The sequence below is a fragment of the Hevea brasiliensis genome, chromosome 5 (assembly GCF_030052815.1).
Source record: "Hevea brasiliensis isolate MT/VB/25A 57/8 chromosome 5, ASM3005281v1, whole genome shotgun sequence".
NCBI lineage: Eukaryota > Viridiplantae > Streptophyta > Magnoliopsida > Malpighiales > Euphorbiaceae > Hevea > Hevea brasiliensis.
Window position 1 is genome coordinate 64165104 of NC_079497.1, and position 13428 is coordinate 64178531.

Here is a 13428-nt window from a genome sequence, read left to right on the forward strand (position 1 = left end):
GGCCTTGCACCAATTGGAGTTACCTAGCTTGAGTTATAACCCTAAGAGCACACTGGACTCAAGTCTAGTATTCCAGTACAATGGGGGTAGCATACCACTTTCAATTTCAAGGCCACAATTACTTCCAATTTAGGGTCAAACTTCCTCAAATGGTCACTAATTGACCATTACAACCTCATTTCATCAATACATAAACAAAAATCCAAATTTTGGTGCCCAAACCCTAACTCCAACAATTTCAATTTATGCAATACACTTCATTCAACTTCTAATACACTTTGTATCCTTAATCATCATCACTAAACAAAGTAAAGTCAATCAAAACAATCAAGACCTTATGGTCACCAAGGCTGCTGAAAATTTCAGTCCCCACATACTCCAAATTTTCTTTTAATTTCATAAAATTTATACTTAATTTAGCATGCTTCAACTAGTTAAGAAAGAAAGGAAGAAGGTTTAGTGCACTAACCATTGTGTGCCGAATTTTCCCTTAACTAACTTCAATTTTTCCTTCACTTTCTTGGCTTTTCTTGGTAGCCAAACACTTGCTCAAGATGTAATATCAAGTTTTTATGAAGGAAGGTAGGGATTTTATGGTGTATTTACAAGGAAATCTAGTGAGAAGGATGAGCATCCATGGAGGTGGAAGGAGAAATGGGTTTAGGCACTTTGAAGAAAGAAGATGAAACTGATTTGTTTCTTTTTAATTTCTACCAATTTTATGCTTTTTAAGTTGTTTATGGACATGTGTCACAATGTGATTGGGTGGGAGTGCTTTAATGACATCATATGATGTCACAATTCCTAATTTCTTTCATTTTTCTTTTCTTTTCTTTTCTACTCTTTTTCAATTCAAATTTTAGCAATATTTATTCATATTTTATATCAAAATAATTATTTACTTAACTGGACAAGTCGGTCAAAAATCATCTCTGAAGACAAAATGACCAAAATGCCCTCCATTTGGCTTATTGAGCCAAAATCGTATGTACCAATCTAAAAATTTTCCTAAGTATTTTCTTGGCATTCTAATGCCATAGAAACCTCAATGACTCTTCTCTGGAGTCTCAAAAATTATTTCATGAATTTTCTCCTGGGTTTAGGGCTCCTAGCTATGAGGACCGCAACTTCCCACTGGGTTACCCATCGCTAGGGCACCGACTCATTTAACTTGGTTGTATTTTATTTCTAAAATTTTTCCTAAATTTTTCTTATTAATATTTGAGTTATTTATGATTCCTCACTCTAGTCTAAATATTTTTTCAGATGTTCTAGCTGTTCGGACTGACACCGATCACCGAAATAGTAGAATGTACGGAATTACTACAGTGAGGGTGTTACACTTACACGGGTTTGCATTGGCTACACGGGCCTGGTTACACAAGCCGTGTACTTTTGTCCTCAGAAAGTTCTTCAAGCTTATGCCCGGTAGAGACTTACATGGGTTCATGCACATTACACGGGTCCAATTACACGACCCGTGTACTTTTATTTCTCCATTAGCTCTCTGGCTTTCTTTTGGCAGAAAGTTACATGGTTCTGTGGCTTTGCTTACACGACCCTTGTACTTTGTATTAGCAGCAATTCTGAGTCTTTTAATCCCTCTAAGCTTCCCTTTGCACTCCTATGCTCTGTGACTTCACCAAAACACCTGAAATGATGCAGAAAACATAGAATTAAGATCTTGACAAAAGAAATCACAAAAACTATTAAAATCAACTACTATGCATGAGATTGCTCACTTCAATGCCATGAGATAGTACACAAATGTGCTTAAAAATATCTATACAATTCAATTGTATCAAATACCCCCAAACTCAAACTCTTGTTTGTCCTCAAGCAAAACAAAACTCTATTTTAAAACACATTTCAGGGGATAACTTAGGAATATAACAAATAATTTAATAAGCACAAAATTGAACTCCTCTAACCTTCATATCAATTACCCTCTTTCAAGGCATAAGGGTTCTAATAGCTGCTTGTTTTGAACTTCACCTCCCTTCATGGTGTCTCAACTAATTATTCCTCTATACAAGGCCATTAATAAGTCACAAATAACCTGCTTTATTAGGATAGACTTAAAAAACACTTACTCCCCTAAATTTGCCTCTATTGTGGATAATTATGATGAAGTGACTCAATTTCAACTCCATAGGTATATCTCAATTTTCTATCTCTACTAATGTAGCATACACTTTTCAAAAGATCAAAAGGACTTTTAGAATGGTTGTAATAGAGCTAAAGGGATAATGACTTGGTTGCCAATGAAAGGTTTATAGAGAATGCAAAGATGAGGATAGCATTTATGCATAAAATATCAAGTATACTAAGTTTATTCTATTGATTTTGTCTAGAGAGGAGGGGCTTTTAGTTTTTATAGTGCCAAGCATGCTTCCATGATTCTTGAGACTTCCTTTTTCTCTCCCCCCCCCCCCCCTTTTTTTTTATTTAAGTCCCTTTTGTCTTCTCCCCCAAACTCATTGCTTTTATTGGGTTAGGAAGGCAGATTTTTCTTTGGTTTTAATTTCACACCTGCACTCCTTCTTGAGTTCTTCATCCTCTCTCCATTTTCTTTTTGCACTTAATATACTTTTTACTTATGCATTTAGCTTCCTCAAAAGGGTAGGTATGTGTTTAGGCTAGGGGCTAGGTAAATAATATGGGTAAGCAAGGAAAATCGAAGGGATAAATATAGGCTTCAAGTTAGCTACAAGGGATATACATTTTAATTAGGGGTGCCTAAGGCTTAATGAGGCTATAGCAAAGAATGCCTTAATCATTTCTTCATCAAGCATATGCTAGGATTTCACCTTGATAGGTCCAAGAGATATGTTATAGAGCTAGTGAGGCATTTTCAGGTTTGTTTATATGTTAAGAAATTTCTCCTAACTTCACAAGTTCGCTATGACAAATTAATAGTTATGAAGGGGTTTAACTAGTCTAGTTCCACTAAAGAGATTAGGTTTTTCACTGACAACATGTTATAATCCCTTTTTTCCTATCCAGATATGTTCATTCCTCTATCTTGTGGAGTCCAATTATTAGCTTACTAGAAATTGGTTATAGAGCTAAGTTTCACAATTCAAAGTTCAAAATTTTCAAAAGTTTTTAATATTTTTTTCTGGAATTTTGATACATAAGAATAATATAGCTGAATTTAAACAATGTAATGATATGCATGTAATGATATGCAAGACATGAAATGCACTTATACCCCTCCAAACTCAAACCAAACATTGTCCTCAATATTAACATTATATGCAAAATTAGAGAAAACATACAAAAATTATAAGAAAGCATATTATTTATTAAGCATGGAAAAGTTAGACATAAAGCAAATAAAAAAGACCTATGATTGCAGTTTAGGACTAAGGTATTCAAGATTTTACAATAAAGAACCTATCCTATAATCCTAGCTCTAAAAGGTCTCTAATGGTGATTATGGTGATGCTAGCTCCTTTTCATCAAGCCTCTCCATTAGCGTGTCCAACTTGTTGTGGGCTTCTTGGACGCTATCCTCGATTGCTCGCATCCTGTTGTAAATGGTGGTATCCACGCACTATAGGTATGCAAGGACCGCGTCTGTGGGTGGTGGTGTGTATGGAGGCACTCGAGTAGGGGACTTATGAAACAGTGGCTCTTGGGCTTCCGCCTGTGGCTGCGAAGTCTCTCTAGGCCCTTATTGTGCTTCGTCTCTCCAAGGGATTGCATTCCCTTCGGCATCAAGCGGGTAGCAGGTGTTGCCCACCTTCTTACATATCCCCACGGATATATAGATGGTTTGACCTATTCTTGATATTCCGCTGACTGAGCATAGCCTATGATGTCCTAGGACGAATCCAAAGTGGAGGGCAATGGTTGTGACGAGGCCACCTGTTAGTAGCATGCCCTAGAGCATATCATTTAGTATGTATCTTATACCTATTTTTATTAATAAAAGGCAATTTCACTTTTCCATTTAAATATGATTTAATTAATTAATTAAAGAGTTTAATTGATTAATTAAATAGGTTTGGTTTGCAATTAAATTGCAAAGTCCCTAACATGGCTTGAAACCAAATCTAGTTTAATGGATGTATAATATAAGTTAAATTTATATTTAAAGTGTTTGAATATGAAATTTAATCATAAGAAATTAATCAATAGAGATTAATTAATTAATTTATATTTGATATAAATTGATTAGAAGAAGAGAAATATTTATTTTGGGTTGAGAACTCAAAATTAAGACACAATGATATTTTGGTCATTTCACAGGGTGACATGTTGCATCATGAGATGGTGACACATGGCACTACACATAAGCTTGCCATATGTCTTTTAATCATGCAAGATGATTAAAGTCAAGATTAAATATAGGTTTGACACTTGGCACAATGTGATTGGGTCAATTAAACCTAGAGCCAATCAAAAGGTGACATGTGGCAAGGGTTTTAAGAGGTAACCTAGCTATATAAGTGTAAGGATGAAAGAACAAAAATATAAGCTGCTGTATTCTCTTTGGTGCCGCCACCCTTGGCTGCCGCTCCCTCTCATCTTCTTCATCTCTCATCAATTCAAAGAGATTTGCCAACAATCTCTTGAATTAAAAATACTAGAAATCGTTTCTAGTGTCTTATTTACATCTGTAATCTCTCGAAAGGCAAAACTTAATTTTTTAATTGATTAAAAAAGCTTTAGAAGCTGTTCAAGGGGTTGCCATTGGTGATCTTGGTGTGGACAAGCTAGAGGGATAACATGTGGTGTCCCAGGCACATCCCAAAGGTGCCAAACACACTGCAATGCATCAAGAAGGTTAGTGCACTTGTTCTTGATCTAATCTAGGATTCTAATGAATTAATCTATTAATTCTAAAATCTTAAATGGAAAATGTAGATCCAAAAATATATTAAAAGAGTTTTAATATGCTGTTTATCATTGAAATCAAATAGATTAAAATAAATCTTGAATGATGCATGAGACCCTAGGTGAAAAAATTTTGAATTCCATGATCTAAACTTGTATTTTTCATGCTTCCACTCCTTCAACACCAAGCACGATGTGCCTGATAGCCTGATGACAGAGGTGGTGAAGGTGGTTGCACAGAAAGAAACTGGTGTTGCACCACTGCCCGGTGACCATACACCACAAGAAAAATAGCTCGTTGGCATTTACCATACCAAGGCTGTCACCAACGTCCATTATGGTGTGAGCGGCTAACCGGAGCATGTAGCGTAGGGCTAGACTTATGATACCCGAGGATTTGGATTTGCTGGAGTTATACAGCTCCGTGTTTAGGGTAATGAACTCCAAAAGTTGATGTTGTTATAGAGCGTGCGGTTCCTAGGGATCTCGTGGTGGCCGGTGCTGTCGAAGCCGAAGATAGCGTTGAACTCATCTATATTCATCACCCGGTCAAAACCAAGGAGGCGAAATTCAATTCTGCCTCTATCTTCCCTGTTGGTAAGCTATAAGGTGGTCTTGAAATTGCCCAAAAACTCCAATGTGGTATCTCGGTATGCTGGGAATTAGAGTTGGGCGAACCTTATCCACCTGATGTTATTGAGTAGCCTGTTGATCTCATCCTGCAGCCCGATTTACTCTAGTAGCACGAAATCCATGTATTTCATGGAGCTAATATTTCGAGTGTGAAGCTGGGTGCACATTACCTTATGGACATCATCACAGAATCCCCAAGGAATAGAGATTTTGGGTTATGGAGCGGCTTGTGGATGGGGTTGGGGTGGGGCTGGTTGAGAGGGTTGTGGTTGAGGAGGGGCTAGTTGAGAAGAGGCTGCCCTTGTTCTTGGGCATTGGGGTGTTGGCTGAGGGGGAGAAGGTGAGGATTCTCCTCCTTGCCTAGAGGAAAAACCCATTCTTCACGCAGATCTCTTTGCAGGAGCCATTGATCAGTTTTAGGAAGGAGAAGATTAGGGTTTGGTGAAGGGAGAAGAGATTTTAGGGGTTTTTATAGACTAGGAGGGGTGAAGATGAAGGGTTTTGCCCTTATAAATGGGTTTAAGGTGAGGGGTGTATTTAAAGAGAAGTTAGGACTCTTCGTTTCGCGCGTTTTGCACCCTAGGAGTCGCGTCTGTGACATGATACACGGGTCGTGTATCACTACACGGGTCCCGACATGTAGGGCTATGTAAATTTCTGCCTAAAAAATTTCGAAGTCTGATATAGTACACAGCCCGTGTAATTGAGCTTTGGGACCCGTGTAACTTACAGCCTCTCGAGTTGCTTTGCTGGACATGTTACACTGTCCGTGTAAATTACAAAGGGGACCTATGTAACTTTCTGTCTCTAGATTATTCTGCTAGCAACATTACACGGCCCGTGTAAATTTAGCTGTGAACCTGTGTAACTTTCTGTCTCCCTCAGAGTTAAAAATTTCAAGAAATTTATGGACTTCCAGAAAGTGACACGTGGCGTGTGAAACTAAAACACGACCCATGTAATTTTCTGATTTTCCAAATTTTTTTTTCTAATGAAAATTTTGTCATCACAACACATGAAATGGATGTAAAGGTTAGAAACATAGCTACTTCTCCAGTTTTGTTCAATCTTCTCTTTTGTGGTTTTGACTTGATGATTCCTCTCCTCTCTTGTTTTCTACTCCCCCTTGCTTTTTAAGATTTGAGACCTTTTGGGATTCCTACAAAAGAAAATGTGAAAAAATATTAAAATAAGAAAGAAAGAAAGAAAAATTAGAAATGTTGGGTTGCATCCCAAAAAGTGCTTGTTTATAGTTATTAACTCGACTTTGTTTTCATGTCACACCCTACCCCTCTGTAAGGCATAACATGATCCCGTAGTATACCTAATGAATTACCAACTCCGTCTACTGATAACCCATTAAATACACTACAAGGGATTTTAAAAACTTTTCTTACTTCTTTTACAGTGGTGAGCACTATTTACAGGTGTTAAAGACTTGGTGAATCAAGTGAAATAACTAACTCATTTGGTTTATTTGGAATTTCAGAAAATTTTGGCAAAGTGCCATCCGTATTTTGGACAAAACAAGTTCTTCTAAAACTCAGAAAAGCACTTCAATAATTTTTTCCAAATCTCAACTCCAATACATTTCTTAACACAACAATTTATCAACACAATTCCATAGAAATTTTTCAAAGTCTGAGATAAGGAAATATAATACAACTTTTACAATCCAAAACACTCATAATTAATTTACAACTTTAAGGTACAATTTAATTTACAACTGCTCAAAACCAAAACAATATGTACATACAGTGTCATACATTACAAGATAAAAGCAAAAGCGGTATACTCAATATACCTGTAATCCTCCGGATGTATATGCAAATTAGTCCGCCTCTGCTTGCCTCTCTACCGCGACAAAGAATAAAGCTATCACGAGACAATGTCTCAGCAGTGCACAACATTAACCAAATCCAATTTAAATCACAATTCATAAGTCATGTAAATAGTGGATACTTAAAATCATAATTAAATTCAAGACAATAATTGTCAACAAGAATTTAAACTCCATTTCTCAATATCACAATAATTTTCCATAAGTCGATCAGTTTGAATTCAAAAGACAAGATATGTCAATGAGAGTTTAAATCCATTTCACAATCTCACAATACACATCAATAAATCACACACACTTAATCATGATCCATAATTCAATTCATCCCAAAAGCCGATGGCTAATGAGGTATTCAATTCATCCCAAAAGTCGATGACTAATGAGGAATAACATGGCTAGCTAGCAAAAATATGAGTACTCATTCTATTCGCCCTCAACAGCACACACCTCAACACTTCACCAGAGAGGGAATTCAATTCATCCCACTAGACAAGCTAGAGAGGAATACAATCAATATACATGATAGCCGTGGTTTCAAACCATTTCTAATGCTTTTTAATCAATAAGTATCCATCAATGTCATTCAAACCATTTTTCACGCTTTCAAACTATTCACAATATTTTTCAATCAATAAATATTCATCAAACACATTTCCACAATTTAAAATAATGATATACAAATAATCAATATTTATTTCAATTGAAAATAATTCAAAAGAAACAGCTTGTTGTGCACAAACCTCTCGATATTTGTCTCCGGTCTTGACTCAAGATTTCTTCCCTTTGCCGAGTCCTTGTTAATCGAGAAACACAATTTGAAGTGTTTCAGCATCAAATTAAACTGTCTCTATCGATGGGGTTTGGTAAATAATGCATCAACTCAATTATTCACTAAGTCACCTAATATACCGACCCTCATTGCGTTTTAGGTAAATTAGGTTTTAGTGTCGTTAATATGTCACACTCGATAGGGTTTTAGGTTTGGTATGTTTTACCAAAGTCATTTCTCGCTTAGTGCATTTTAATGCAAATTGTCGGATTCCGACACCGGTTTGACCTAACCGACGATCTAGTTCCTCGGTTTTCGGTCTCGGCCGAAACTACAAACTTGTAGATCTAGGTCTTATTGCACGCGTGCAAAATTTCAGGTCAATCCGAGTTAAGTAGACCAAGTTATGGTCATTACACTATTGCTGGTCAAGTGGTACCATTTTAGGTCAATTTTAGGTCAAATTGGTCAATTCTGGTTCGGCCAGTTTTGGACCCGAACTTGTGCAAGTTGTTTGACTTGCTTATGGTCATTTCTGGGCTTTGGTGTCTTCATAAGACTTGTAGGTATGGGTCTTAACTATTCTTGGTCAAAATTTCAGGTCAATTGGACCTGGTTTGAGTGAGTTATGGCCTAAACACTCACTGCTGCCCAATTGGTCATTTTTCAGGTCCTAATTGCATCTAATCCGAATTGGTCAAATTTTTAGGTCACCTTGCAAGCAGAATTTTGGCATGGTTTCTCAATGAAAGTTGGCACATTTTGTGCCTAGTTTCACCCCAAATTGGTTTCATACCAATTGAGGTTACACATTCAAGGTTATAGGCCAAAATATACACTGCCCTTAATATGCATTACACATCCCAACTTCAAACACACACTTACCTTTGCAAGGTTTACTTCCATACCCTACCAAACTGTTTTGGCACATTACCAACAACATTTACTACATTACATTAGCATTATTTTGGGCAGATTCCAATCACCATCAACACACCAATTATCATTCACAATCACAATTCTAAGTACCATTACAATTACACCTAAACACTACAAACATTACATACACTTTACAACTTTAATTTACATACTTAACATCAATCCTTCTAGGTCAATATGCTGCCCACACTTCCTTCAATATACACCCTTTCTCAAGTGTCCACAAGCTGCCACAAATCACTCATCAACATCACATTGCCGTACCATAAGTTAATTTCCATCAAAGTGCATAATTCACCATATATACATGCATTAAATCACTAGGTTACTAAATCACCATGAACAACATTATTTCTCAACAATTATATGCACAATTTCCTCATCAAAAACGTGACCATGGCTGTCCAAAATGACAACAACAATAACCCATCAAACTCAAAATTTTCCTTCACCAAACTAATACCCATAACATGCACATAAACTTTAACAAAGAAATTCTCAAAATTATGAACTTACCTTATGCTTGGAGCTTGTTAAACCTTGCTTAAACTTCCCAAAATTGGTATCAATATCTTCCTTGTGGTGTGTAGACCATTTTTCATGAAAGAAGCTAAGTGAATGGAGTTGAAAATGGAGGGTGGATTAAGCTTGCATGCAAACGCCCATGGAGTTCTTTGTGTTCTTCAATTCGCCATTTTTGAGAGAATATGAGGAAGATGGATTTCAGATGGTGAGTGGACCATATCAGCCATAATTCAATGATAAATTAATCCCTTAGTGCTCCACTAAGTAAAATAATTCATATTATAAACTTAACTTTCCCATAATCCACATTTAACCCATTATTTCCACTATTTATTTTAGGTACCACCAAATTAATTTTTCATTTCATTTTCTAAGTGTAATACTATTTATTTTTAATGGACATTTAGGTCAAAAGACACTTCGGGATGTCGAATGACCATAATGCCCTCGCTCGTGGTTTTCCCGATTTTTCTGAATAATCGCATTTTGTCTGTTTTTCGATTTCTCACTTTTCTTTGTACTAATTATTTAATTTTTCTTTGATCTTTCTAATGATATTTACTCTTCAACAATGGTCTATTTAAGTCCTAAAAATGTTTCCCAGGGTTCCCCGCAGTCCAGGGTTAGTCAACGGTCCACGCCGTGACTTCCTGGCAGGCCACCCATCGCTAGGTTTCCTACCACTTACTCTTACATTTCTTTGCTATGATTTTTCCTTTGTTTTTCTTTTCTTGTATTTCATTATTTTATGTCTCTCACTCATATTGAAGTACGGTTCTAGGCATCCTAGCCGTCCGACAACACCGGTCACCGAGCAAGAGAACGCCTACCGAACTTAGGGTGTTACAATTCTCCTCTTAAATAAATTTCGCCTCAAATTTTTACCCGCATTAGTCTCTCAATAGCCGTGGGTGTTGTCTCTCATATCCTCTTCACGCTCCTAAGTTGCTTCCTGCCCGAATGATGGTTCCACAAAGACTTTAACCAGTGTGTATCTGCTTGTTCCTCACCGCTTCACCTCATAAGCCGTAATTTTTATGGGTTCTTCCTCATATGAGAGGTCCGATTTACTTCAATCTCTTCAATCTGATAGTACATGAGATGGGTCCGATCTGCACTCTCCTTAACATGGACACATGGAAGACACTGTATCCTTGCTAGCTCGAGGTAATGCCAACCTGTATGCTAAAGGACCCACTCTTTCCGTAACTTCATATGGTCCGATGAAACGAGGACTCGCTTCCTTTCGCTAAATCTCATAATCCTCTTCCAAGGAGAAACTTTGAGGAATACCTTATCACCCATCGCATACTCAATATCTCTTCTTTCGTATCAACATAGGACTTCTCAAGGCCTGATGCACTTTGAGTCTATCTCTCGATCAACTGATCTTTTCCTCTGTCTCACTGGACAATTTCTCGTCCAATCATCTTCCTCTCACCTACTTCATCCCAACATAAGGGAGTTCTACACTTTCGCCATACAAAGCTTCATATGGAGGCATCCCTATGCTTGATTGGTAGCCGTTGTTATAAGCAAACTCAATCAAAGGCAAGTGTGTATCCCAACTACCTTCAAATTCAATCACACAAGCCCGTAGCATATCCTCCATTATCCGAATAACCCTCTCGATCGCCATCCGTCTGTGGGTGGAATGTCAGGTCAAGTTCAATCTAGTTCCTAGGGCTCTCTCAAGACTACCCTAATCTAGAAGTGAACCTAGGATCTCTCGCTGACACAATTGATACCGCACTCCATGCGCTTTACAATCTCATATATGTACAATCCGCCAATCTTTCTGTGCTATAGTCCATCCGAATCGCAAAAAGTGAGCAGACTTGGTCAATCACAACTATAACCCATACCGCATCATGACTACTCAGGTCCTTGGAAGTCCTCAGAACAAAATCCATAGTTATCCGCTCCCATTTCCACTGCATCGACAAAGGATGTAACAAACCACCGAACTTGATGTTCTCGCTTTACTTGCCGGCAAGTTAGGCATTTGGAAACGAATTCACTATATCTCTTTTCATGCCCATCCACCAAGAATGCTCTTTCAAATTTCTCTCAGACATTTTAGTTCCACTGTGGTGCATAGCAAATGGAGACTCATGTGCTTCCTTCAAAATGGTTTGTCTCAATTCCACATCACTAGAACGCACATTCTACTCGATGTAGCAATAAACCATCATCTCTCACAGAGAATTCGTGTTTCTTGCCCTCGTTGGACTTCTTTCAAGAGCTTCGATATTTTTCATCACTGCAGCCATTCTCGACCGATCAATCAACACCGGCCGTACATGCCATGCAACTACCGTCATTCCTCATCATCAACCTCTAAACCGCATGTCAGGCTTTCAATTCATATACCATGGACAAAGGAGAAACTCGAGACTTGCCATAGTCTTGCGACTTAAGGCGCCACCACCACATTTGCTTTCCCCGGCCGATAGTCTATTAAGCAATCATAATCTTTAATGAGTTCTAACCATCTCCTCTCGCCTCAAATTCAATTCCTTCTGGTACCTAAGTACTTCAAGCTCTTGTGATCCGTGAAAATGTAGCATTTCTCTCCATACGATAGTGTCTCCGATCTTTAGAGCAAAACAATAGCCGCTAACTCCTGCATCATGTGTTGGGTAGTTCCTCTCATGCGGTTTCAATGGCGTGATGCATAAGCAATGACATTCGATCTTGCATCAAGACACAACCTAACCCATTGTGAGAAGCATCACTATAAATCGTGTATTCTTTACCCGAGTAGGTAAAGTGAGAACTGAGCTTCGCTAAGCACCTCTTCAACTCATCAAAACTCACGACATTTATCACCCACCAAATTTTACATCTTTCCGGCAGCTTGGTCAAGGAGAAGATAACATAGAAAACCCTTCACAAACCGACGGTAATATCCAGCTAAACCTAAAACTACGACTTCGTGATGTTCCCGGGCTTTCCAATTAAGGATAGCTTCTACCTTGCCGAATCTACCTTGATCCCTTCACCGACACAACATGTCCCAAAAAGGAGATTTCCTTCACCAAAATTCACATTTCGACAATTTGGCGCATAAATGCTTTCTCCCTTAAAGTGTGCAGCATAATCCGCAGATGTCTATCATGCTCCTCTCGCACTTCGAGTATATCAAAATGTCATCAATAAACACCACCACAAATTGATCAAGATATGGTCTCAAGATAGTGTTCATCGATCCATAAAAGCAAACTGAGCATTTGTCAACCCGAATGGCATTACTAGAAACTCATAGTGGCCATACCGAAGTTCAAAGCGCTTTTGGAATACTCGCTCTTGCACCTTCAATCGATGATAACCAGATCGCAAATCAATTTTGGAGAATATCGCCGCACTTTTCAATCGATCGAATGTATCATCAATGCGAGGCAATGGATATCCGTTTTATTGTCACCCTATTCAACCGCTCGTAGTCAATGCATGTTGAGAGTACCATCCTTCTTCTTAACAAACAACACCGTGCTCCCCTAAGGTGACACACTAGGCTGATGAAGCCCTTTTCAAGTAATTCTTGTAATCAGATCTTCAACTCCTTCAACTCACTGGTGCCATTCTCGTATGGCGTTATGGAGATTGGATCCACACCAGTGCAACATTAATTTCAAATCGCACTTCTCTTCCGAGGTAATCCCGCAATTCATCAGAAACACATCCGAAAGTCATGTAATCGTAGGGATGTCCTTCAATGATGGACTCACCACTTGGGTGTCTACCACATGTGCCAAGTATGCTTCACACCCTTTTCTGATCAATTTTTGGCTAGTGCAAATTAAATGATGTTGATGGCAATAGCTGCCTCCCTTGTATCACCACATCATCAGATCGAGGAGACCAAAAGTGACTG